The 27,853-nt window shown below is 39.1% G+C and overlaps 1 long non-coding RNA gene across 3 annotated transcripts in view; it reads left to right on the top strand.

Annotated features, from left to right (window-relative positions):
• The window catches only part of LOC110834742 (uncharacterized), a 276,144-nt gene that overhangs the window by 88,937 nt on the left and 159,354 nt on the right, over window positions 1-27,853 (top strand). For 2 of the 3 annotated variants that reach the window (XR_015533920.1, XR_015533919.1), the window contains exon 2: window positions 21,515-21,566. This is a non-coding gene — a long non-coding RNA (uncharacterized LOC110834742). Of the gene's footprint in view, window positions 1-21,514; window positions 21,567-27,315; window positions 27,554-27,853 lie in introns of those variants that run through there. The other variant, XR_015533921.1, reaches the window with a different exon arrangement.

Below are 27,853 nucleotides of genomic sequence, written 5' to 3'. Positions count from 1 at the left end.
CAAAGAGACGCTGTAGCAAGAACTGAAAAGTGTTCTGTTTCTGGCACTGAAGAAGTGTGTTTCGTTCACTCGTGATGGTTGTCTGACCAGGCCAATTTACGAGTAGGCTGTTCGTTGTGCAGCCCGTGAAATTTTGATCTGTTCTACTCGGTTGTAGCGCCGTGTAGTCTGGCAGAAATTTACCAGCGTTTCGGAGCTCCTTGCTGCCTCCATCATCAGGTCGACGAGTGACTTCTATCAGACTACATGACTTTACGACTCAGAAGACAGCCATCTTCATTCTCCAAATATTGTCTGTATGTTAAAATCAAGGACGGTGAAATCGACGAGACACGTAACACAGTTCTTACATCTAAGAAAACATAACTTATGTACATTACAAGAATCAGTCGATTAATCAACGCTGTTCCAGGAAATAATCACTGTTCACCCTAAGAATCTTACGATACCCATAAGCACACTCTGTGGTGAAAATTAAACGTAAAGGTTAAAGCATGTGGTACATATAATTACCACTAGTCTTTAAAGGGCTAATACTAGAACACTAAACATGTTTTTTACAATATAATAATTACTGTCCTTATATTGTGCTAATATCGTAGATTCTTTATGAACACCCACAAACAGCAAAGTAAAATCAGATAAAAGAATCAGTTGCAAAGATTCATTTTTGTCACGCGTAAAACGTGTCCGTTCCATCTCAGCCTCCATGAGTTAATTAAGAATCCTAAACTGGTTTGCTTACTCACCTCGATAACTTGAATGGTAAAGTACGAATGTCACTATGGAAATACATACTTCACATAACAAACAAAGCAGACTAAAAGTCTAAAGTACGAACCTCGCATTCCTTACAGCAGACACATGGTCATTACTGTGCAACAGTTGCAAGCGTGCACCTGTGCGACTTTGCGACACGAAGTGCCGTGAACGCACAAACCACGTGGCGTTGCCACGGAAGCGGTAGGTAGAACGAGCGTGAATTTCATGGTCTGTGGAAGCAATGAGCACCCGGATCGCTTTCGTAATTTGCTGCCCGGAGGCTGGCTGTTGTGACATATTTATTTATCGTGATTTTTCTCAGTTTTTACAAGCAAAGTTTGGTATTTTATCATGAAATTAGTAATTAGAGTTTTCTTTCACGTTCTTTAGATTCAGGGTGTTTGAGAACAGGGTGCTAAAGAGAATATTCGGTTCTAAGAGGAATGAAGTGACTGGAGGCTGGATAAATTTGCACGATGAGCTTCATCAGTTGAAGGATAATATTAAAATGAACCTGAAGGCTGGTGGATGGTAGGTCGTGGAATGGGTTAATTTTGTCCGTGATATGGTCTGGTTGCGGGCTCATGCGAATGTGATAATGACATTTCGGGATTTATAAATGGTGGGGAATTTCTTTTGATTAGTTGAGCGAATCTTAGCTTCTCAGTATGGTCTGTCCTTCATGGAACTTGTCTTAAAAGTGAGCTTACGTTTCTTTGCAGTGCGTGTAATTTTTTTTATAGTGTTCCTCTGGTGTTGTTGTTGACGGTAAAGACAAAACTGCATCCCAAAGCTTCTCCATAGTTCAGCAACCCGCATAACCTCAGTAACTCAAGTTTACATATATGGCCAACATGAAAGTAAATTAACCACACCGAATAAAGTGAAAAGGTGTGCCGACAAGACTTTATTTTTGTATTCTGTTTTCTTTTTTGCCAGTAAGCAGTGGTTATGCATGTATACGCGGATGTGCAACGATTCAGCGTGACTTCGTTTTCCACGTGAGGATGGAGCGTGGGGTGGACATCTGTACCCATCCCCTGTCTCCACGTGTCCGTGGCAATGGACAGGGCTTATAACGCACACCCTTGTCACACAAGGAGCAGACAAAGGAAGTGTGAGGATAAAAAAATCTTGGTTGCTTGAGCTGTCATGTCTAACATTTGTCGACGTCTGTGTAAAACTTAATATTGCATACAAAGGCTCTGGTTGTTCTGAATGTACTTTACTGATTTATTGATTCCATTTATCGATGTCACTGCTGTGTCTGGTGTTTAATGAATGGCAAATTCTCTAACACCAGGGAATGGCGGTGTGACCTAAAGGAGATAAAAATCAAGAAGAGAGATATAAATTATCAAGTTCTTTGAAGAATATCGAAGAGAGGTTTTCATGATAATGCCACCGCTTGTGTTATTCTGCATCGGATCAACGCTTAAGTTTTCTTGTCCCGTATTCAACTGAATCATTTCGTTAAAAGTTCTTGTTCGCCAGTTTCTTACAGGAGTAACTCTTTCTGTTTTGTCATACAGCACAAGTTAGCGTGGCAGTTTGTGTTGCGCAATGCCAGTTTAATATACACGACATTTTGGAAGTTGACGAAACACGGCGTGTGTTAACATAACCTCACATAATATCGAATATAACCGCATTCAAAAAATTGTCAGAACCGAACGAAGTTGTGCCCTTGAAAATTTTCTTATAATGTAGCCCGGTTACGGAGTTAATGCTTTTCGTACGTAGTTTTTAAGCGGAAGGTAGCAGGTTCGAATCGCGGGTGGCACTGATATTTCTCTTGGTTTTCTTCAGAGCGGAAAATGTTTAAATAATGCCTTAAAAATATTGGAATGGACAGAGGGACAGACAGACAGACAGAAACTAAGTGAATCGTGAAAGCTGACAATGACGTAATATGGAATACTTGGGAACAGTAATTTTTCTGCTGTTGGTCACACGGTTATATGTAGTTTATTTCATTATTTATATATTTATTTATTATACATATCATTATACATTATATTATATTAATTGAGTATTAATATATTATTATTTTTATATTTATTAAAATTATTATTATACATATATATTTATTATTGCAGAAGCCCTTCGAAATCAATAGGAACATTAAAATATGCTTAAGTGCGGTGGTTTCTCCCAGACACCAAAATCAGTAAAACATGTTACAATGTAACAAATACAAATATCAGAAAAACCAACCATTTGTCTACGCTACTGCACGATGTGAAGTATTTTAAGACGGTTGAAGTAAAATGTGGCGTTAAAACAACTAATGTTACAAATTTCTTGCTTGACTGTATGTCTCATAAAGGTCATGTAACCAGTCAGACTGGACTGATCATGAGAACTGCCCTAATTGGCGATACACCGCGATGCCATCCAGTCTGCCGCTGTAAAATTCACCTGCCAGCCAACGAACGAGTAATCTCGTCACAGGCGTGTTACAGTGTGTGGCTTTTTATCAGTCGCACATGGCGACTAGCATCGGTGTGTCTCGTCTGTGCGTGGATAGGCGATAACTTCCGAGGGTAATCGTGAATGTTTTCACAGATCGACAGCTGCAGATGGGAGTAGAGATGCATGGAACAGGTTACATGTGCAGTATTGTACACGTAGCGGTAAATCCAGACCTGTATTTCACAGGTACTATGCTCGACCGAGTTACCGGCTATCCTGATTCAGGGTTTTCGTAGTTTTCCTCAATCTCTCCTGGCAGATATTGAGTTAGTGCCTTGATGGACGTAGCGCGCCTGTCAACTTCCCTAGGGCAAATAACGTTGACATGGATACCAGATATAGGTCTAAGCTGTGAGGTTACACGGTGGATGGAATTGTCTCTAAGGACCCTTGACCAGTCGCGTGATTTGATACCAGACCGGGGTAAACCTTAATGTTAACCGTATTAGCGCGGCTAACACTTCGAAAAACGAAAATTAAAAAGTCGTCTGTCTTACATTTGTGGTTGAGGGGGACACAGCAGAAGTGAGTAAATGAAATGCATCGGTGATCAGCTCCAACCACGCTCTGGCCGCGAGAGTAATCTTTAAGCAGATGGCTAACATCGCCTGGCTGACTTAAAATAGCTAAAGATGCATTTTATCTGATCGATTCTGCTTTGTTTCAGTGCACGGGGTGCCACTGGACCACAAATGTAAGACAGAAAACACTGTTTGTCGGTTTTCAAAGTGTTAGCTGGGCTAACACGGTTAACACGTCTTTGCATCAGATGTGTTTTACCCCTCAGTTCTGCTGTTAAGAGTCAGACGCGCGATATTACTCATCCGTTACTTGGCAGCTGTCAGTCAATGTACACTTGTCACTGACTTTACTCAAATTTGCTGAACAGATTCTCCAAATATTTGAACTTTAATATTCTGTATGTATGTATTTAATTATGTAACTTGTTTAAGGAACAGCCAAAGATGCAAATAAAATGTAACTTAAAGAATTCTGAATTATCTATATAAATAATACTTTCTGTCGTTGACTTTGTGGCTACTTTACACACGGCGTTTGAGGTTCTCACGGCTGTGGACTTGTCGATGTTGGTCTTGTGGACTGTAATGTCGTGTTGACTTGTAGGTAGATACCAACGTTTCGAAGGAATTTACTGCCTGGATCTTCAAGGTTACGTACAAGTCCAAACCGCCTTATACACCAGAATATCAAAATTTAGCTCCATTTATGTCGACTTAAGTTCAAGATGTATCTTGTCAGAACATGGAATTGATCATATTTGCACTATATACTGCAGAATATGCTAAATCCAAATAAGGCCAGCGCCATGTAATGTTTCTTCAACAGCCTGTCAACAAAGAATGCTCATTATTTATGGTCACAGAACAAACTTGAAGCTAAACAACCGGTTGGGGGATAAACCACCAGGTGTGGTAGCTGCAGAGTATGAAAATTTATAGCGTAAGTAAAAATATGAAGAGAATCTACTGTATTCTGCGGTGCGAATATTGCTGTAGGTTCGATCTTAAGGGGTTCTGACGACAGTCACCCAAGTATAATTTTGTATTTTAAACCCACTGCCCTCATTCGGCCTAATTCAGGCTTTTCCGTCTTTGACAAACGGTTGGATCGTAACAGCCCAATCTACGAAGGACAGCACCGAAATCGCGGACGAACAGTGTCAATTATCCTATCAGAATTCACACGCGGTCGATATGTTTAGGTGTCTTAATGCCATGTGCGGTTTGATGAGCGGCCATCGGTGATCGACCACCAGCTATCACATCACATGGCAACCAGCCAAATCTCACTCTCAATGTCTGAACCTTTTTCTGCCTACTCTTTTCCCTATTTGTTAACGTTTAAATGTTAATTTCAGCACGTCGATTATTTTGTGGATGCACGTGGTCAGGGGTGGACTGAGCTCTTTAAACGGCTCTATTAATAATCAGTCACCCACAAAATATTTTTAAAGAGCTGTATTAAATGATGTCTGCTGTTTTTATAATTTAACTCTTTATCGAGTTGAAATAAATATTATTGTCGGTTTCGATAGTAAGACTGAAATTTTTCTAGCTGGTCTTCCCACTACACAAAATGTTAGAATAAATTTGGCTCATGAATCTGCCTACCTTATGGATTTTGCGTGTGGGTAATTATGTGTTTTAAATTATCCAATTAATTTCTGTCAAAGAATGAAGCTATGTCATTTCTGTACAGTTCGTAGTCCTCCACAGTCACTGAACAGAAGAAAAAATGAGGTCTGTGTATTCCCTCTTGATTTCTTTATTTTCAATGACTGGTTGTTTTCAAAAATTACGTCTGTCTCCCTACTGTTCTATTCTTTTCATATTTAAACACGCAGTCCATATAATCACGCCTTCCACGCAGACTAAGGGTAATCAATCATAATCCATCATTCGGCTGTTGTTATTTTTCGTGAAGAAATAAAGTAGAGTTGAAGGAGAGAAGAAAAGCCGATAAGCTACTCCAATTCTGAGGGCTTTTTTTATGTCTAACGCATTCTTTGTTGTTCATTGCGTGCCGATCCTGAAGGCTGTGAGTTGGGGCACGGTCGACAACAAACAGAATCAAGTTCCGAGTGGTTTGGTATGATAATGCCATAGGTAATTTTGTTGAAATGCTGTTCTGTAGAGTTCTCCAGTGGATAAAATTCCCCTGCTGTAATCTACGGGCGTATAATCGCACCGTTGACACCGCTGATATGTCGTGGCCGAAGTGTTCACTGTCCTTCAAGCTTCGACTGCCTTTATTCTGCACCTACTGGTCCCAGCTCTTATCGTTAGAGTGGCGAGGAATGTGGCTACCGTTTACGACCTGTCCCTCGTAACTACTACTTGGATGGGCCACTATTACGTCATGACAATTCATCCATTGGCTTTTATTTTAGGGGGAAACTCACACAACGAAGTCCTGCCACGTTAATTTTCTTCAAAGATCTCTGTTTTTAGAGATGTGTGGGAATTAGGAAGTCTTACGAAGTAATGTGGCCTGTTTACTTACGTCTTCCTCTTCTCTCTCTCTCCCCCCTCTCTCTCTCATAGGACTGATTTTAGGGCATTGTTGCACTTTAACCCTGAAGATGGAGGTAGCATGTTTCTTTTAAATGTTCACACAAGACACGGCACAAGAACCCAGAATATTACAATCCAAAATCTTTTAGTCTTTATACATACGTGACATTTGAACAAATTGAAAGCTGTAATGAAGATGGTGATCTTTATATTCGCCGCCGAGGGATCCTCCAATCATCGTTTGAAAGCTCTGCGATTAGTAACGTGTGAAACAAATAATATTACCTCCAGACTTCAAGAGTTCATGACGTGCTTTAATTTTTGGAACCGTGCCAAGCTTCCGTCGTAGTTGTGATGTCAATTACGATACTTATGCATTCTGCATTGTTCTATGCACGATATTTATTATTGCAGTAAAACCTGCTTGTAAATGAACCCTGAACGAAAGTTATTCCAGTACAGACAGATTTCCATGTTGATAAAATACCCTCGGGCTATCAGCCGTGTCAGGGACCATCTGCGTCCCAAACATTAAGGCCCCTGATGCCCTGACGATGGGACCGTCCCTGGAACGTCGGGAGAGTTTTTACCGTTTGACATGGCTGATAGCCTGAAAGAATTTTTCATTAATTCGGTTCGCGTGAAAGTTTTAGATCATGCAGATTTTCGTTTTAACACACAGGCCTATTTTCGAAAATTTTAATATTCACATATTTATTTATTTATGACTCAAATTACAAGCTAGACATGTTTGTAATCACCTTGTTAGCAACATTATCATGCCAAACGCCATTTTCTGTGCCTGGACATTCTGTTTTGTAGGAATTGTGAGGAGGGGGGGAGGAGGGAAGAAAGACGCTTTAACTTCCACCAGCAAGTAGCAAGACTGACTTAGAAACACTTCAGGACTTATGCGTCATTGACGCCAAGCACCTACATGGCGTTACAGCGTCGTATTTCATATTCCCAACATAGATGTATTCCATATTAGGAAGGTATTTGATATATGGCGTCTTTCCTTTATATAAGAACGCTATACTGTTAGCCGGCTGAACAACACGTATTTTCAAGCTGTCTTCTTTTCTTATTTACTTCATTGTTTTATGTATTTCTTCTTTAAGTATTTTATTCCTTTATTCTTTTGTAGTAACTTACAGGCCTGCTATTCGCATTCTGTGTGCTGTAGGTTTTCAGTATTTACCATTTTTATAATATGTTCTTTCTCAGATAAGTTACAGGAGGTACAGTACGAAGAAAATTTTATTAACAGTAAAACAAATAATATACCAAACTATATGTGGTTATTTTTTGTAATTTCTGCTTTAAACAATATCCGCTTACGAGAAGTAATTTTGTATTATTTTTCAGTAGCTAATAGCTGGAACACGGATGTGATATGACAAAAGAATTTAATTACACTTCATCCAGATTCTGTTTTATGAAAGTTTTAGTGTGCCATATTTGATGCCACACGGAATTTGCTTGGCCGAGTACTCAGTTTACGTTGTCTTTGCAAAGTGCCTTCGTTTGGGCAAGTGTTTTGTTTGTACGTGCGAGCGAGACCGAGGCAAAGGCTTGGAACCTCGTCACCACACGAATTTCCACAAACCCTCTCGGCTGTAAATATTTACACAAGCTTACGAAGGAAGCAAACAATAATTATCCCGTAATATAAGCGAGTGTTAGAATCAAACAAGTCCACGTCTTCAACGAATAGTTTTTAATTTCTAATTATGTGCGGTATATTTAATATATACGACGTTTCGTAAGCTACAAATTCTGAATACTAAGCTTGGCGTAGTAACCTTGAATTCAGCCAGTCTTGGTTTGCATTCCTACCTTCGCGACTAATGCGTCTATACGTATGATATTAAAATATTGGATGGTAATTATTAATCAACGGCCTACTGTGTTCATTTACTTGTATACAATGAAGAACAGATTTTATAATCTCGATGTAAGATTTTATTTGACATTGCACAACACTAAATCAGATTTACCTTCTGCATTATCTTTTGCATGACCTTGCTTTTCGAATTTCTAGAATGTCGGACGAAACCACAAAGAAATCCGTCAAAATAGTCGGTTTCTCGTCTGGTGTTCGAATTTCCCTTCCTCCCGTTACGGTCTGAGCTGAGCAGATCGCTTAGGAATTACGAAGCGAGGCGTACTTCTTACTCATCTCACTTTAGCATTTTTTCTTTTTGTATTTTGTATTTTGTTCTAGTACAGTGGACCACAAGCAACCACAAGGTAATCACACTTGAGTGGCGGAACCAATCAGTACTGGCTTTGTAAAGGAACAAGCAGGCCTACATACTGTTCAGGAAGGGCAAATTCTTGTCGCCAAATAACATTTTGCGTTCCTACGACTGATTCCCCACAATTTTAAACTGTTAAAATAACTTATTTTATTCACCATGAATAGGCGTTTTAATGTATATTCGGTTAAATATTTTATTTGTGACGGACGTTAAACTCTGTAGTTGATACATCACTGTCAAATAAATTATCATTTAATTCAAATAGTTTTGGCAATATGGACGACGAGCTTTGGGAGTTTAATTTTTCAACGGGCTAATAAGTGTCCTGTTATGGAATCCGAACGTCCATTACCATGCTGACAAAAGCCAACCATTTTTCCCGCATCTCACGAAGGGTGTGTTTACACAGTCGAGCATGACGGACATTGGCTATTGTATTATTGATAGATAGATAGATGTGTTGAAGTGCCTGATTCCGTGCCAAATACTGTAGTTAAAATCTCTTGAGTGTAAAATAAAGGGCAAGATTGTTGAATATATTACTATCTAAAATCCTTTTCTCACTATCATCTCATTTTTGGTGCAAAATATGTCCACATATGCTAACCCATAGTCAAACCAGATGAATTCTACTTTCCGAACCATTGGTACAGCAGTGCCTGTGTTTGGGAACATCCATTTTCGTCATATTTACCTTTGGACTGGACGTATTTAAAGCCCAGGAATCTGACCGGTTCACAATTTCCAGACATTTCCTTCCCCTGGGTTATTTAAATGATGCTACGCCTTAACACAGTGAACATTGCAGATTGCCAGAGGTATATTTAATACACGTGATATTTCTGGAGTTGGCTCTGCTCCCGTCTTCAGGTGATAGGTTGTCACTGCAGTGACACCCAACGAGTGTGGCGGTTGGTAGACGCGGACTGTATCGACGTTCAGTAGCCTATCGATTGCTGTCACTAATATCGAAACGTAATAACTCCGTGAAAAATGTGACGAATTTCAAATATTTGGTAACGACAATTATAAATCAAAAATAAATTTAGGAGGAAATTAAGACGCTACCATGAAGTTAAGAATCTTTCGTCTTCCCATCTGCTGTCTAAAAATGTAATAACTGAAATTTTTAAACACTATAATTTTACGTGTCTTTTTGTATGGGAGTGAAACTTGGTCTTTTATCGAAGATGGCAGTGTTCTGGGTTGTAGCTTCGTGTAGTCTGGCAGACGTTTATCAGAGTTTCAGAGGTCCTAACTACCTCCATAATCAGGGCGATGTGATAATGGAGGTCAAATTCTACCAGACGACATAGTTATGAAGTAGTTCTTTTGATCGTGATTAAATTGGCAGGAAAGGGACAAACTGATTCTTTCGCGGGTCGACACTTAACACATCCGGTTACAGATAATCGGCCTACTAAAGCTCACTTCTTGCTCAAGCAGAAAAGATTTCTTCCATGAAAACAGAAAGAATCTTTTTTTATTCGAGAAACCTACGAGTTTCTCTATTCTTTCTTCATGTTTTGTGCTTCACTGAACCAATGAGAACCACCGAACCGTCAAACTTATCGACCAATCGAAAATGAGACCAGCTGCCTGACACTCGTACTTTACTCAGGAATGTTTCTGAAGGCAACTTACGCTCCCCTGTGTGAAAACTGAACAATTCGTCATTGCAGTGAATTGTACCGTCTGACTGAAAATAATTAAAACGAAATATTTGGTGTTTATGGAAAAATACAGCTGACAAGAGGTGGTCCTACAGTATGTCACTACGGAATGTACACAGGGCCTCGACCATGGACCGAATGACACCAGTAGCGTGCTGTTTTGAACACGAAAATTAAGCTTCTCGTCCTCTAATGTTAAGAATTTCTAGACTAGTTGAGCGACTGTTAGCTTCCAAACTTCTTTGGTCTGTGGAATTAACTGAGCCTTGACGACGTAGTGCACTGTTGAGTACTGTCACAAAAGAGTGATTTTTAGCAATCTGGAACGGTCAAGAATAAACTATTAAGTATGAAAATCATTGATGTTTAAAAATAGAAGATGACTTATCGAGGAATGAATGAGCCATGGACCACACGCCACCTGGCTCACAGTCTTTCTTACGTCTCTGTGAATGTACAGTATAAATTCGCACAGCTGCAGTTTGCATTTCTTTCTAATTATGCGCGCGCATTACTGAATGCCATGGAATGTTGGGTCGCGGTATGCCGGGGGCGCGAGGCATCTGACAGACTTTCCGACGTATATTGGGCCGTTGTTGGCAGCCACCCTCGAAAGCACCAGAAGTATATTCCGGAAGATACGACATTGAAAGACCATTTCTTTTTTTTGTTTGAGGTCTGTTGCCATTCCACAATTACCTTGAATTTTCGTTGTGATTGACGTCTGGTCGTCGAGGCGCTAATAGTCACAGAAGTTTCATTTTAATGCTTTGCAACATGGGTTCTTATTTCCTGCTAACAAACTTAATATTATTCGCCATTGGTACGAGTATTTTAATATAATTTTACTAATGAACTTTCTGCTAGTGTTATGTCATAGGTCAGGTGGACACCCATTTGCTTCTCGGAGGCACGGGCTGTTCATGTCAGTTTTGTGGTTAACAAAATGGCGATCGGACAGTTTTATTTTTCTCTGAGTCCTTCGGTCTTTCCCTGTCAATATTATTCCACCGCTGCTCCATATTTTCTTCTCTGTCATCTGGGGGTTGGACAATGGGGACTGCAGACCCATGAAGAGGTAAAGAGTTTCCCTCCACCATATTGTGAACGGATGAAACAAGAATATTTGGGAGAAAAATGACATGTGCTTATGAAAGCCGGAAGACAGTGAGGAAAAAGCGAATACTAAAATAGAGACAAAACGGAGAATGTTATGGAGAATGAAAGAGAGGAAGAAAATTTAAGACAAAGAAGAAATTCGTGATGCAAGAAGAGAATAGATTGCATCCCGGAATGAAATAAATTGAGCACGTCTTAAATCCATGAATAGAAAATTGTATAATATTTAGACGTCGGGGAAACTGCATGGTTTTCGCGACGCGCTGGCACTGTGTGACATCCTGCCGTAGGTGGGGGAAGCCAAGATGATTTCTGACAATCACGTGACTACCATATAGCATCCGAGCATCCGTATGAAATGCCGAAACTTGGCCGGCTCTCAAGCCTATCATGTGACACCTGCTGCTTCCACCATCAGACACGTCTCGACGCCTAATTACAGGACGTGACGCTTCTGCTAACATGGCATTTGCGCTTTCATCTTGATTTTTCCGGTCAGCAGTAAATAAATATTATTCACGTACGCGTGCGTTGTGTGGCTTGCCTATTAATCCAGTGGTTTTCAAAGACAGCGCAAACCGTTTCCAATTCCTTTGACTCATATAATGAATCGATGATAAGACGGTTGTCGGACTTTTTCGTGTAAAAAGGAGAATAAAAACATAATGATCTGACTTTCTGCACGCATGCTCTAACACACAGAAAATTGTAAAGTTTATGAAAACGTACATATGGGCTATTACTTATCACATGTGACATGTTTTGGACATCATTCCGTCGTCAGATTTCACTATCATCTCAAACGATTTGTTTCCTTAATCCTGTTAGACGTAGAAATAATTCAGCTGTTAGCCGGTGTATGACCACACCTTTTGAACTTACCCCTACTTGCAAACTACTTCGTTGTTTATCCTCGGGTCTAAACTGTGCATTACTTTAATTATTTATTTAAGTTTTTGACAACATAGAGACAGGACAACCGTTTCAAGTGACTGCCGTCGCTAAATAAGATGAAGTTAAAACTTCCCGTGTCTAAGCACCGCGCCTTGAAGACGTTAAAGCGCCTTATAGTTTCAGGTTATGAAATTTTGTACGGTGGTAAATATCTGAATATCTAAATTAGATTTTGAACTAAGGAAAATGGTTGAGGATGGGAATGCGTGGTTAAGATAGGGAAAGTGTTGTTTACGACATCATACGAATGGTAACGAAGTCTCCATTCAGAATCGACATTTGTTCATTGGTTCACGAATGTCGAAATTAAATTCTTGAATGAAAGTCATCTCTCGGGAAAGGTTGCCAAAATAAATGTCGTAAGATCGTTTATACTTCAATCGAAATGAAATTAACATTTGTGAAGCGTGTCCCCAGCTGCGTTGTGAAGTTAATCAAAGCTTTGCGGCCTCACTTTGGTTTAGAATAGAATAATGGTGGCAAGTTGTGGGTCGATGTTCGCATGTGGCCAGACTTATAATTTTCTGAAAGGTTTATTGCATTTTTGGGTCCTTAGGTAGCAGTTTTTATAGTTATGTCTATTAAGTACGTGCTAAAATTCTAATCTAGCTTCAGCGCTTTATTACCATGGTTAAAGGCATTTTTCGTATTGTTCTAAAGAATTAAAACAATCTAGGAAAGGAGTGAAATGCAGTTATTGTAGTTTTAGTTTTTTTTATTTATTGTAGTATTTATTTTTAAATTTAATTACAGTATAGTTATTAAATGGAACACGGAACTAATTGTCGAATGTATTTTTAAATGTCAGCAATACTAAAATAATTTTCAAATTGAAACCGGAGTTAATTATGTTTATGTTTTTGCCGTACATCAGATTTTTATAAGATCTCTCTATTATTTTACGGAATGAATCTAGAACTTTGTCTTCGGTTGCAAGTAAAATAGAAATTTGGTATACTGAAATGTACCAAAATTAAATTCTCCTGACTTTTTAATGTTTACTCTTAATACCAAATTTAATCGAAATACGTCGATTAGTTATATAAATAAAACATGAGGTTGGCGGACGGACTACTGGTCACAAACTATCATACGCATTTTAACGTCTTTAAAAAGTGTTCTTTATCCACAGACACTGAGTTATGTTCAATTCCACGCCACTGAATAAATACGCTATATTTAAATAAACCCTGTGTTTACTTATGATATTACGTAGGTATTTGTTGACACAACTTTAATTTTGGATATTTAGGTATCGTTCAAAAGGACAGAATCATGTCAGGTAATTACACTCAGATAATTTATCGGCATACTTTGAAATTTTTAAATTCGGGATTATACGTCAATGCCGTCTGGCGACTGGTAAGTTCCCACAAGTATGATTAATTAAAACCGAAATACTTCGTCTGGCGCGTCAGTTCTAAGACTTCGTCGCTTTGCTGATTCTTTGTAACATCAGTTCATTGTACCATATTTTCTGACACTGCGCCAAAATTCCGTATAGACATGAAAAGATTCAGATTCGAGCCGCGACGCTGGCGTCCAGTGTGGACGTCGTAAATTATAAAAATTACTGAGAAATAACTTTATTAAAAAGAGTCTTGCTGGCTGTATCCTGGACCTGTAGCGCGTTCATTTCAGAGTCTTCGACCTTTGGGACAATTTCACACAACATACAAATGAAAAAATTATACTTAAAGCTTCTGTAACAGATATGCAGAAACGGCTTAAAACATTTGTCCTTACGTTGAGGCATTACGTCATGAAGAAGGATATCTGCAAGGAATCTGACGTGTAGCTGAATAAATTCTTAACCTCGGCACTAGATTTAGGATTGTGGCTAGCTTCACGCTCTGGCCGCCATGTCTCAGGGCGAACTGTCTGCGGCACAAGTTGGGTGGGTGTCTGGGTGAGTCCCAGAAACGGTCTAAACCCGGTGACGAAGAGAAAACCTTTTTCTCCTGCCGAGAATTTAAGCCAGACTTTCCATCGTGTAGCCTGGAAATAAGACTTTAATAGCGAGATTCCGATTACTTATAAAACTCTTTAGTTATTCTTTGCGAAGAAAGAATGTGCCCTGAAAATCAGTAGTTATTTGTTGATTTTAGAATCTACATTGATTTAATGGAGTTGTCCTGAGGACTCCGGAAATACGTTCCCCGACACAACACAGAATAGTTTTCGGAGATGGCTGTCTTCTGGGTTGTAGCGCCGTGTAGCCTGGTAGAAGTTTACCAAGTTTGGTGAACTTCTACCAGTCATCTTTGTGAGAACCTCAAATCCTACTTCATTAACTGAGAATAAATTGTGTATTTAAATCGAGATTGAGAGTAAAGGGATGTATTAACCTTTAGTGAAAGTGAGAAATTCATAAAAGAGGCCAGGACAACTTGAACGACAGAGGTCATTAGACATGGATGGGAAGATAATATTAAAATTGATCTTGGAGGGATATGGTGTGCAAGGATGGACTGGATTCTTGTGGGTTGTATAGAAGCAGGACATTTCTACCCCGATGAGTAACCGTGAACTTGACAAAGATAATCCGTTATCAAGGATATTTAATTTGTAAAGCTGGTTTAACAGCATTCTAGAAACTTTCAGTGAAGTGATTTCTAATGTAGTTTACAGCCTATACGCTTTATTTTCAGATGCATTTCTGTGCACCTGAGGACATTTTATCGCTTGAATAAAGTTCTCGCGCATGGATACATAGTGTTTACTGCTACACGGCACAGTAACTTCCAACTGCCGCTTTACATTAATTTCACACTAGAAGGGGTCTGCCGACTTTGCTCCCCTAGTTTGACAAATATCCTTCTCATCAATTCATTAAACGCAAGGCGCTGTGTGACGTCACCGCGGGAGTAAATCAGGATGTATGGGTTGATTAGATGCAATGCTGTATGATAGGGGCCAACGGGAACAATTACTTCAACCAATTTCCCGCCCTTTACACAATTTCGTGCAACAAGGTACCCTACTGTTACACTTAGGTTACACCAGCGTAGTCTATAACTGGTGGCCTGTGGGCCATATACGACCCGAGACCACTTGTAACGAGGCTCGGAAAATTATTTGTTAATTTGTTGCTAGTTACTACAAGTTAATGTGTCTCTTTACTCGGAAGAATCTGGAAAAAAGTCGTGATTCTTATCTGGTCTGCTGCTTTACGTACAAGTGCCACAAATGCTATTAACTCATTGTATTATTGTATAATTTTTTTGTTGTTGCAAATTTCAGTACAACTTACATTTGAGCATATGCTATGGTGATTTGTCATTTGTGAATAAGTATTGTTAAAGACAACGAAAATTGGACATTAGTTTTCAAAAATGGTACTAAAAGGTCTTTCTTGGTTATTGGGTCGAGGGTGAAAAGACCGTCCAGATTTTTATAATACTATAACTGGATCGGTCTTTTCTGATACCACACGAGTCAACCTTTTGGCAATTTTGTCTAAATTTGGTAATTTTGACCAAAATTTGAAGATCTTGGCAAAAATTGGGAGATTTTGACCAAAATTTCAGGGATACCCCCGTGGAACAACTCGTCTTAGACCGAAGACTCTTCAGGTCTTATCTTACCCCGTTGTAAAGAGGCCTGCGCGATATTATTTTCCATGTTTCCATCAAATAGTTCCCGTTTGTTAAGTTTTACTTTAAGAGCCATACCTCGGCACTGATTACGCATGTGTCATGGGCTACTTACAGATTCTCCACTGCGTCAATTCGTTCAACGGGAGACAGAATTGGTGCTCGCCAACACAACATAGGGGCTCTTACTGTCACATCCTATTTATGTTAACAAGCAAACCTCAGCCCATGTCAGGTTGTTTCGCTTCCAAACCCACATCACGCATTCATCATTCGTAATGAATAAATGGGACTATTATAATAATACGAGCAATAAATTCCAGTTAAGGTTCGAGAGAACTAGTCGACATGAGAATTGGATCAAGGCCTGAGATGATGAGTCGCTTGTTGCTATCCCAGCCCTGTGCACAGGAAATTGCATTAGCTGGACCTCCCTGTGTGTATTTGGACTAACTAGTTGACTTATGATTATCGTTGGTGACGTCGCTTTACGTCTACGGAAGAAGACTATATACTTTGGGTACCATCTTGCTTGAATTTAATTAAGTATTACACCAGAAAGGAAGGGTAGGTTTAGCTTCGTTTCTAAAATGGGTACTAGATGGTAGTGATTGGTCGAATTGACGCCACTACAGGGTAACTACCCTCATACCATTTTGACGCATTGGAAACAAAGGAACTTTCCGCTCTTTCCGAGAATCGAACGCGGTCTAGTCAGTGACTGAGCTGTCGCGACATTTATCCTTTCATAGCGTTTTAAACCCTGTGAAGCCAGAGAGAGAGAGAGAGAGAGAGAGAGAGAGAGGAGGGAAAAATTGGCGATTTGCGTTGGCTTTCCATGTCGTGTTCGATGGCATCTGGACGTTCATGTGTCAGATATTCCGCCTTGTGGCGGCGTTGTGACGCTTGGCGTCGATCTTATAGGCCGTGTTAAGTAACGTCAACCTAAGACTCTCCTGTGCAAACCGATTGGCTGTGTGGCGACAATTATCATCGGTTGTATGGATTCCGGAGGATTCTGTCGGCTGTGTTTGCACATTGTAATCGACGTCGCGACGAATAGCATCGCGATGCTTTGGTGTCGGTTTTTCAACATTGTGCCCAATGGCGTCCCGAGGCTTGTATTGGCTTCATTTACGTTTCGGAGTCGGCGTCGCGATGGTAGATTCTTCCAAATTTATTTATTCACTGATCATGCTGTAATTTGAACCGTACGTCTTGTCTGAGCTTCTGATAGCGTCGTTAAATATACTTTAAATAAATAATATATTTGTATTTGCGAATTTACTCGTCAGAGTATGCAGTGAGTGGCCTAGTACGTATTCTATGTCTTCGATCGTTGTTGTGAAAACAACGCGCGTCACAGTGTGCGTCCTTTTCTTGAAAGCGTACGTGTCGTGAGCAAATCGTTCGTTCATAATCTGGCGAACGAACGTGATGCATGTTAGCAGAGGTTTTTGTTTGTATTTGTTGAAGGAGCCAGAATAAGTAATGTTGGCACCACCTGTCTGGCATTCGTAGAACCAAAACGAATTTGTTGATTATGGTTGAATGTGATTGGACGTGCTCAGTGCTTAAAAAGAAGCCCGCTTTGGATTTAGGTAGTTACGTAAGCAACATTAGAAACTATGTCAGCGACCTGCGGTACTTGTGTGAAACCAGTCGACTTTCGTCATGTGCCTCTGCAATTATTTTGTTTATTTTTAGGTTATGTTTCTATAAACGTCTAATATCATATTCCTCACGTCCTTCTGTCCGCTAGTAGCAGCTCCAAATTACGTCACCCGTTTCGTCCAAAGTTGGTGGAAGTTTGTTATTGAACCATTTTGATTCTGGTTACGTTTAGACGCCACTTGACTTAAAGGCTTGCCTGGTGTGCCTTTTGAGTCCTATGACGTATTTTGATTAATTTTATGCAGGCCTAAGCTTAGTTCAAACTTCTGTTTTTGCCATACAATCTACTTGATGTCCATTCGGTTTACAACGTTTTAGATATACAATACTGTCCTATACAGTAGTAATATATACAGGGTGATTCAAAATGTTAGGGCTAAATTGAAGGGGCGTATAGACGGACTCAGAGAGAACAACTTCCGAATAGGAATCCATGTCCTCCGAAGTTATCCTGAGTCAGTCGAGGCAATTGAAAGTAGATAAGTCTGATAACATACCGCTGTAATAATTTGGTTTGTAAGATTGCTAATGTAATCCTTGTACATTAATAAAAAACAAAATTAAGCTAGTAGGAGAATAGCAAAGTATGATTATTTCAGGAGTATGTTATCAGACTTCCCTACCATCAGTGGCCTCGACTGATTCAGGATAACTTCGGAGGACATGGATACCCATTCGAAATTTGTTCTCTCTGATTCCCTCTATATGCTCCTTCATTTTGGCCCTAACATTTCGAATCAGCCTGTATATATATATATATATATATATATATATATATATATATATATATATATATATATATACGAAACTGACATTTTTAATAATAGTTACCTGATATTGTTTAAGCTTTCGTGTTTAGTAGTTCAAATATTTTGGATTTCTCTACACGTTTGTGAACTTGTTACGACAAGCAGAATCTTAATATTTAGCTACTGTTTTATTAAAATCTTTAATTTTATTTTACCACCTGTTGCTTACTGGTTCAGGCCTCATAATATATAATTTTATATGCCTTTAAAAAGGCGTTTTATTCATTAAATCAAATCTCTTACCTGTTCGTCTACTGGACAGGCGTATTCAGCTGTAAGTTAACTGAGGTTACAAAGTGTCTCCACATTTTACCTGACTCTGGCGGCCGTCTTTTGATCTCCAGTGCAGCAAAGACAAGTGAATGCGCTAAAAGAAAAGAAAACATGTCCTTGGACCGGTTTAGGTCGGAGGTTTACATTTCTGGTATAAGAGCAGCTTCGTGATACCGAAAAGGCGTGGAAAAATATTAGCTTGTCTTTGGTAAGAAAAACTCTTGTTGGAATCTGATATCAGAGCAGGTGTTAGCAACAAGAAGCGAACAAGGACACGACAGGTCTTGGTAGCACTTTCAAATTTGAACAGAGCAAAAGAAATGGTAGTTATTCGAGTCAGACATGTGGGCGATTGGTAGACCTGTAATGGAGATTTATCAGTTGAATTATTCAGTAAACACTCCCCCAGTAAGAAATGAAAAAGTTACCTGTGAAAGGACACGAATAATTTTTTTTTTCTTTGTGGAGAATTAGGCACCAACCAACGGGATCAGGGCTTGCTTGAAGAAAGATTTGAAAATTTAAGCGAAACCTGACGCCTACGTTCGAATCGAACTGTAGTGATACAAAGAATTTATCGATTCTTACCTTGTTTATGGACACTGTCAACTTTAGAGGTTAATAGTGCTTAATGCGAGGGAGTTGATGTAACACATGAATAGGGAAGCTTGGAGGGACTGAGGAAAACCACGAAAACATCAACCAGGATGGGCGTTAAAATAACCGCGAGTCAGTGAGATTTTAAGTACTCACGGCGGTGAGTCCGAAGATGACTGTCTTCTGGGTTGTTGCGCTGTGTAGTCTGATAGAAGTTTACCGACGTTTCAGAGGTGCTAGATGCCTCTGTCATCAGCACGAGGTGGATGGAGGTAGCTAGGACCTCTGAAACGTCGGTAAACTTTTATCAGATTACACGGCGTTAAAACCCAGAAGACAGCCATGAATCAATCTGTCACATTAATTGTTTAATTTTTGGACAGTTCGATTCACTGGTGTTGAAATGTTCCAGAGTACTGACTACTATGTGTGAGTCTGGTAAAATGAATTTTTATGAACACTATCAGAGAAACGTAATGTAGGAGAATTGAAAGGATGCTGTATGTAGCATGAGAATATCTAACATTCAGACACTACTCTCAACAGACAGTGAATGTGCCATAAAAATGTCATTAGCGCTGGGAAAGACACAAAAAAAATGCATTTCTTATTTTCCGTCACTTCCCATTGTTCAAGTTCAAGTCCCTACGATGTAGCTAAACCGTTTCCTTTGCTAATGTCGTAGTTTCAGGGACTGGCCTGCCATCTGGCGTGATGAATGAGTAAATGCAATGACGTCACAGACATATTAATAAGCTCCTTGGATCTCGCAGGTGTTATGTTGCCTGCTTGTGAGAGAGAGAGAAGGTTCGCCCACACGTCGTTACACCATCAAGGACGGTTTGCTTCCTGTTGGCAGTGGGTTAGCCAATCAGCGGTCCGCGGTTCGCGTGCCACCCGAATATGTCTTTTACGCAGCCCGAGTCTAGTAGAACGGGTCTCCAATATATGTTTTAAAAGACAAACTGAACTTTCTCGCATTTCAGACAATATGTATTGGCTGAAAATATATATTTTAGCGTACCGGTATAATAACAGTCTTAGAATTAAAGGTTTTGCAAAGAAAGACACGTTCAACCTTTCTTCTTATAACATAGTTTCTTTAGATAGTGGATATACGCCATTCTTAAACTAAATGCACTGTTCTGAGAGCACTTTTGGGTATTTGTCCTTCTCCATGTTTCTATTAAATTATGATTTAATGCTTATGACTGGTTACTTCGTAGTCAGGTATGGACAGTATTCATTTTCGACTATATAAGAATTATTGATGAAATGGTTTGAGAGGAAAAGGTATTGTTCAAGGAAGGAACTGGCAATTCGCCTTAGAGAATGAAGAAAATCATGAAAATCTCAGGTAATTAGTGTCTCATGAAAGATTCGAATCGAGAGCCTTCCGTAACTGCGGACTGCCGATTGTTTAAAGAACAGCAATATTTTGTCCATTCGCCACAATTTAATTGAGTCGCTAGATACATTTGGTCCTTCTTCCATCCATCGACAATTGTGAATGGTGCTGCCATCTTCCAGGCACGTACTGTATCATTATATAGAAGGGTTTCGTCGTGCGTGCGAACGAGATATAGTGTAAGCACTCGCCATCTGGTGGCAGCTACGCAACACAGAACGTACCTTCTTCGTGCTGCGATCTTTTGATAGATCTATGAACTTTTCATCTTAGTCCATAAGTATCGGTTGCATGGGTAATGTCAATTTCACACATCGATCACTTTATTATGTGTTCGGTGTGTATTGTCGACCAATAATGAGTTAGTCCCATACCAGTGAAGCAGATACGTAATAAAAAAACCTCTCACCAATAAACTCCATGAAATTAACCTTCTTGAGAATCTGATATTCACTCAGGTAGTAAATAATTCTTTCGCCTGGTAAGGAACTCGAACCCATGCTCTGTTACAAAGCTAATCTGAATAATATTTAAAGATTCAATTTGTACCGCAAAGAAAACACAAATTCTTACCAATACGTCATTAAATGTAGTTTAGAAAACAATCGATGTTTATTCTGAAACCCATGAATACGCTCTGTGGGCATAATACATTGATATAGATTGTTGAACCATGTGGTACATATACTTACCACTGATAATTAAAGGATTAATTAAGATCGTGATTGTCTAGATTATGGCGCCATGATGGATGTATTTATTCTTGTAATTGCACAGCTTCATAACCTAGAAGTTCAGATCCTTAGTAATGTTTATTTGAACATTGTTATGTTTCATTTAACTTTATTTTATTTATATATTTGTTTATTTTGCAGATACGTCTGAAGTGGTATGAGTTTGTGCTGTGTGACTGGACAGAATGATCAGGTACGTCACAATCGTCACGAAAACTGTTATGAAATCTAAAATTTTGCATTCTACATAGTGTTAATGATGACATAAATCTTTCCAGTAGATGTTTCGTAATCACGAATTACATCGTACGCGCGGATTCAACTATAGTTCTCCAAAGCGACGCGAAAATTAGCGTTCTTTGATGCAAAATTTAGTTAGACGAACTTTTATTACTTTATTTCTGAATTACTTTCCTTATTTAAGAGTAATTTGGTCCGCAATGCCAATCCCCCCCAGTACCTAACGTTCGAAGTTTGTCCTTTCTTATTTCCCCTACCATATAAGGATGTCTCTAAATAATTTCAGTTGTTCATGTGACTACCTTTTATTTTCGAAATGTATTTCAGTGTTAGTGTTTATTTACTCTTCCAAAGCCCAATGGTATCTACGCGTCCCACCTGCTTAAAAAAATCAATAAATCTTCATTTTGTGTTTGTAGGTTTTATGTAATTCTTATTCTAAACACGGATTATTTACTTAAACGGCGTTAACCAGTTGATTTTCGTAATGGTGAAGCGCTGTGTTTTCTTTGCGGTACGGACTGAATTCTTAAATATAATTTAGACGATCTTCGACTTCAAGATGTTATTACATTTACTTTTATTTCAATATTATAGAGTGGAAAGACAAATAATTGCAGTATTGATAGAATGATTATGGTTCGTAGAGACGCGCTGTTTTAATGACTGGCTGAGGACGTAAGGAAAACAAATGGATGCTGCCTGTTGTCGGAACTCTGAGGAAGATGAAAGGTTGGGCGTGGTCACGAATAAGAGTTAAGAGTCTCCAGGAGAGAAAGCAGTGGATAAGGGAAACTAATTTTTGAGGTCTGACTGTCCTTGGCTCAGTAAAAGCATGCGTAGTGCTTCATTTTATCCAGAGACGATTAGCCGGACGTTTCGAAGTTGTCAGCCGCCTCACAGGAATAGTCTGTGTACGCAATGCTGTGTTTGTTCATGAACATTCTTCAGACCGTCTGAGGAAAACCAATGCCACCCAATTGTGAATATTAAATGAATCATTACTGTTTATCGCATTCACAAATTATCTTAACAAGCAAATGCCAAGTTGAGGTATAGCAAATAATAATTCAAGAATATTATAATAATACAATAAGACCTCACACATTCGTACTGTCTGTAATTCGGATTACCTCCTTTTTTATGTAATTATTTTATTTACGCATATTTTCTCTAAACGACAATTTCATTACAGTCTAAAATTTTCCCAATTTTTGTTAGCTTATCTTTACGTCATATTCTTATCCTCGTACCAGCAAGTAACATACCTCGCTGAATTTTTGATATACTTGCTTGTGTTTATGCACTATGACTTGAAAATATTTTCGGATAAGCCTAATTATGTTCTAAAATTCGCGCCCAGATTGTCAGCTGTCTTGTCTGAGGCTTTTCGAAATTTTCCTCACGTCCACCTGGTGGTAGGTTGATGTATCTCTCCTTAGTGATAACACAGTGTGGACCTGTAGGTAGATACCAACGTTTCGGAGGAACGTACTTATTCCTTCTTCAGGTTTCGTGCCTTTGTCCTAAGGTTTTGCAGCCGGGGTTTAATGTAAAATATTCTAGGCGGTTTATTCTCAAAGTTATGCTTTAATTATATTCGTCAGCTTACACCAGATGGTAACACTGCAGTAGCAGCCTTCGTGATGCCGACATTAATGCTTCTTTTTCCTTAGGAACGTTTTCCTTCCCGCTTCTTTGTCGTAGAAATCTCATGCATTAATTCAGAAACGGCATTGAGCCCTGTAGGGGTCAAGAGAGCCGATTTGTAGGGTCATTATCCAAACACCGGACTTCAATTAGGAAGAGACCGCTCCTACCCAACACCTGCCCCTGCCGCCATTCCAAGCAGACCTACCCAGAAAATAACAACCCTCTTTGCTTCAACTTATTGTGCCGACGGTAGACATTAATTTTTGAATAGAATTTACAGTCTTAATTCAATCTGATAGCCATTCCAGTTTCCACGTGTTTAAAGATAAGTCGGGTCTTAAGCCAAACAAACGACGCTAATAGTAGCTTAGTTAAGAAATTCTCCGTCTTTTATGGAACAGAATGTTTGTTATCGTGTTCACAACTGAGGAAAACTACGAAGAACCACAGACGTTCCATGTCACAATTCACAATCTTTCTCCTTGCGACACTGTAGGTCGACGCTTTAGGTCCACAGTTTATAGAGACGGAACGCATCATTTAAGAAACTGAAGTAAACAGTATAACTCGAAGACAAAGGCGGCATGTTCCTCGAGAATTTTTGGAAACAACTTACAAGACCACGTGGTGTTACAACCCAGTACAGAACAGTCGACATGTTTAACTCCGTGAGAATCTAACATCTCAAATGCGATATAAGAATTTAGCTTTGGCTTTGTGACGTCACTAATAAAGTTGAAAGCAACTGTCACTTCCCTGCTCCGGGCTGGAACTGCATGGCTCACCACCAAACGCTACAAGGTTTTTTCCCCGATACGAACCAAGTATCGTTGCATAATAATAAAATCAACTTACTTTTTTTAAAAGTCTCTGAAGGGATGTAATTTGGGTAAACTTACATGCAAATAGACAACAATGAATTGACAGAAATACAAGGTTTTTTTTTCTATATTTCTTTAGGGACATCTCTAAACTGGGACCAACTATTGAGAGATTGGATTGAGCCAAATCTCCCTTGTCGTTTGATGGCCTCGTATTGATTTCAATTATTGAGATTAAGTGCAATTACCGGCTAGCTGCTTGCGTGCCACTTGACCTATGTCGTGATCAGAGGTCGTGCAGTAGACCGCTTTATTTGATATAAAGGGCTCAAAGCCAAAGTGGACTAAGGTTCGTCCGTCCATTTAAGGTGTTTCAGAAACTAGAATTATTTTTGCGAGTGGAGTGGGTGGCCTTGTGTTGTAGAAAAGTGTTTCCCAATCTTGTTCACATCACAAAATGATGATTAATATTTTCGTCTTCATTACCAAACACAGTAATATTTAAGACTTGAGGTTCTCACAGCGGTGAGTATGAAGATATCCGTCCTCTGGGTTACTGCGCTGTGTAGTCTGGTTGATGTTAACCAACGTTTCAGAGGTCATACTGCCTCCGTCATCAGGGCGATGAATATGCCAATAGGCCCTGTTGGCATATTCATCGCCCTGATGACGGAGGCAGTATGACCTCTGAAACGTTGGTTAACATCAACCAGACTACACAGCGCAATAACCCAGAAGACGGATATCTTCACAGTAATATTTAGTCTGAAGAAAAAAGACATTCATGGTCCCGAACGTCTGCTCGTAAGGTAATGGTTGTAGAGTTCTTTGATCACAAAGAATTCTTCCTTATCTACGTATTTTCTGAACACCGAAAAAGGTGCTCATATGACGTCGATGCTTGTAGGACGCAGGGGGAATCAGGGTTGTTGGTGATTTGATATTTCCCGTAGAATAATGATTTCTTAATTCTCAAAGACATCCGAACGAAAATTTCCATTCATCTTTGGAGACAACGGGGAGCGTATGAAATTTTTGGAATTATGCTTACGATAGTCTGTTGCAAGCTATCGTGCCCAAAATAAGCCTCCTTTGAAATTGTATGCCTATGTATACACTATGTTGTGTTTACGTGGGAAAAACTCAAATATTTATAAACACAGTAGAGACGTATTAAATAAATAACAAATCGCAGCTGTAATTATAAGTTAATGATTCATTTGTAGCGAGTTCTGCAAGTAATAAATAAACTAAATATGTTAAAAGCCAAAGAAGTTTGTACATAAATTAGTGACTTAGACCACTTTGTAACTGAAAAAGAACGAAGTGTTAGTGGAAGGATGGGCGACTCAGTGAGGGGTGAACATGAGGCCCGCTGAGATAGCCTTCTTTGTATAATATTGTAATATCAAGTCACACAACACTTTACTGACTACATTAGTGCGATTAGCTTTGTGTATAGGAGGAAGAAAAGTGTTTTCTCTTTCAACCAAATCCCTAAGGTCTTTCGCTTGTTATTCAACTGATTGTGAGTATAGCCTCAAACAAGAAGTTCAAAGCTACGGATATTTCTACGGGATGTTTCGTCTTAAACGAAGACATGAACCTCTAGACGCTAGACGAACACTTGTCACAGATAAACACTTCGACATTTTGTTACCATTCGGTGTAATGTTGTCTTATTCAGTACCGCCTTGTCAGGATACTCAATGCTAAATGCTTCACGAACAGAAAGAAAAATGATTTCGATGTGACGTAGAATATTCGAGAACGAACACACGTTCTGGTCGTGAATACACCATGTTCGCACGTGTACATACTTATGCGCATCTGACGTGAGCAGCGGCCTAGCAACAAAGGTGGTCTTGTCTGGAGTGTTACTGGGGAGGTTGGGAGATTGTTTCACTGCGGTGGAACTTCTTGTGGTGTAATTTTTGTACCTTAACTCGTGTTTCTGTTGTTGGGCTCCGTTTTAAACAAATTTTAACACCACTTTTATAAACCGTCAATTGGATGCTTGAGTTAAATGAAGACCAGCTGTGTTTGCTCGGCTCAGTTTTGATCTTTGTTAATGGTAGTCGACATGACATTTTTGTATGTGAATTCTGCAATTCACGTGATTAAACATTAATACACTGTGGTTTCTCAGTCTAGAGTGGCATTGAGTTCCATAGACAGACAAACATAGTTTTGTTTATTACAGATTACGCACCATTTTTTGATGGACGAGAGTTATGTATCGTCAGTAAATATCTTTAAACAAAAATTTGGACTTTACATATTTGATTTCACTTTCTACATCATATCAATTTTATTCCATATACGGTAGTTTTTTTACGTAGCCTCCGTGTTTAATACAATCCTTCCGTCTACCAGGCAGACGTGTTGGACTATAACAAGAAGTTACGTAAATTTCACCACCGTATTAATGAACGTATACAACCGGAAAACCAACAGACATATTTATAACGACACGCACTCTCTGTATGAACACACGTCACGCGACATTTGAGTTACCGCCACCAAGAATCCACCCCCCCTCCCCCTCCGCGGTCCACATCTCAACTTGCATGACACATGGACTATTCCAAAATTCATAATTAATTTAAGCGTAGGCCGAAGTTTGAAAATGGGCGTGAATGTAAAGAGAAAACAAATGTTACAGTACTTGTTTCGAGACTATTTTATGAACTTCTTGGATTGGAATGATTCTTCAGAAACGATTTTTTAATATACAGGGTGTTTCGTAACGTAATTTGAAAATGTGTAATAAAGTTGTTCTATGCTGAAAATTGATTATGTCTGTCTCAATCTCTTTGGCTAGAAAATAATATCTGGTAAATAGTTCAAATTATGAAATTCGTCATTATGCAGCTTTTTCGATCTTTTTGTTTTTTTACTTTTTCAGGTACACAAATTGTCAGTACCTTCAAATTCTTTTAATTTCTGTTCACTCCTCATGTCGAGAAACCACGTTTCACGTTCATAAGAATTTTACTTTGTCGTAGCCTGCATTACATACACTGAGATCTTCCGAAGAATTAAAACATTCCCCTGTAGCATATGACATCTGTTTCCTGATAAATAAACTATCTTAGCCTTTGGCGTCTTGCTGTCAACATTTTAAATGTACGCGCTAAACGCTTCATTTCCGGAAGTTGACGAAGTGAAGCCGGTCTTTCCCGAACGAATCCAGCACGTGACAGGTGACAGTCGTGTCGCCGCATGCAAAAGTGAAAGACGTGGAAATTATTTTACGTGTGTATTTATTTGATAATTATTAGTCTGTATGATATTACAGAGTATCTGTTTGTGATTATTGGTTTGTTATAGTAATTGAATTTACAGAAGTAATTCATATACAAACTGCAGTTGCTGTAATATAAACTAAGTGCATTTATAAATACAGAGTGCAAGTTGCTTTGTGCTGTTCAGCCATGAAGTCAGTGGAGTGGCTACGTGAAACGTAAGTATGAAGGTTGTAGCAGTAGGATTAGTAGTATCATGTTACACTGTCAGTACGTTTGAAGACCATGTCGTTGAACTTTGCTATATTGAAGGTCTGGTATTATGATAATAGTCGTAACGCATGAAGAACATTTTACTAGGTAACTTTTACGTTATCAGTTATTTTTAGTCGTTCTGACGTGTGTTAAAACACATTACGTTACACAGTCAAATACGTCACCAAAATACAAATCGTGCTATGAAGTCATTTTATAAATATTTACGTAACATCATAACGAGAAATATTGTTTTCAGTTCC

Source organism: Zootermopsis nevadensis, unplaced genomic scaffold (assembly GCF_977971745.1).
Source record: "Zootermopsis nevadensis isolate Lab colony 2312 unplaced genomic scaffold, Znev_1.0 Znev_ptg000007l, whole genome shotgun sequence".
NCBI classification, from domain to species: Eukaryota; Metazoa; Arthropoda; class Insecta; order Blattodea; family Termopsidae; genus Zootermopsis; species Zootermopsis nevadensis.
The sequence above is the reverse complement of the archived record's forward strand: the minus strand, read 5'-3'. Positions and strand labels throughout refer to the sequence as shown.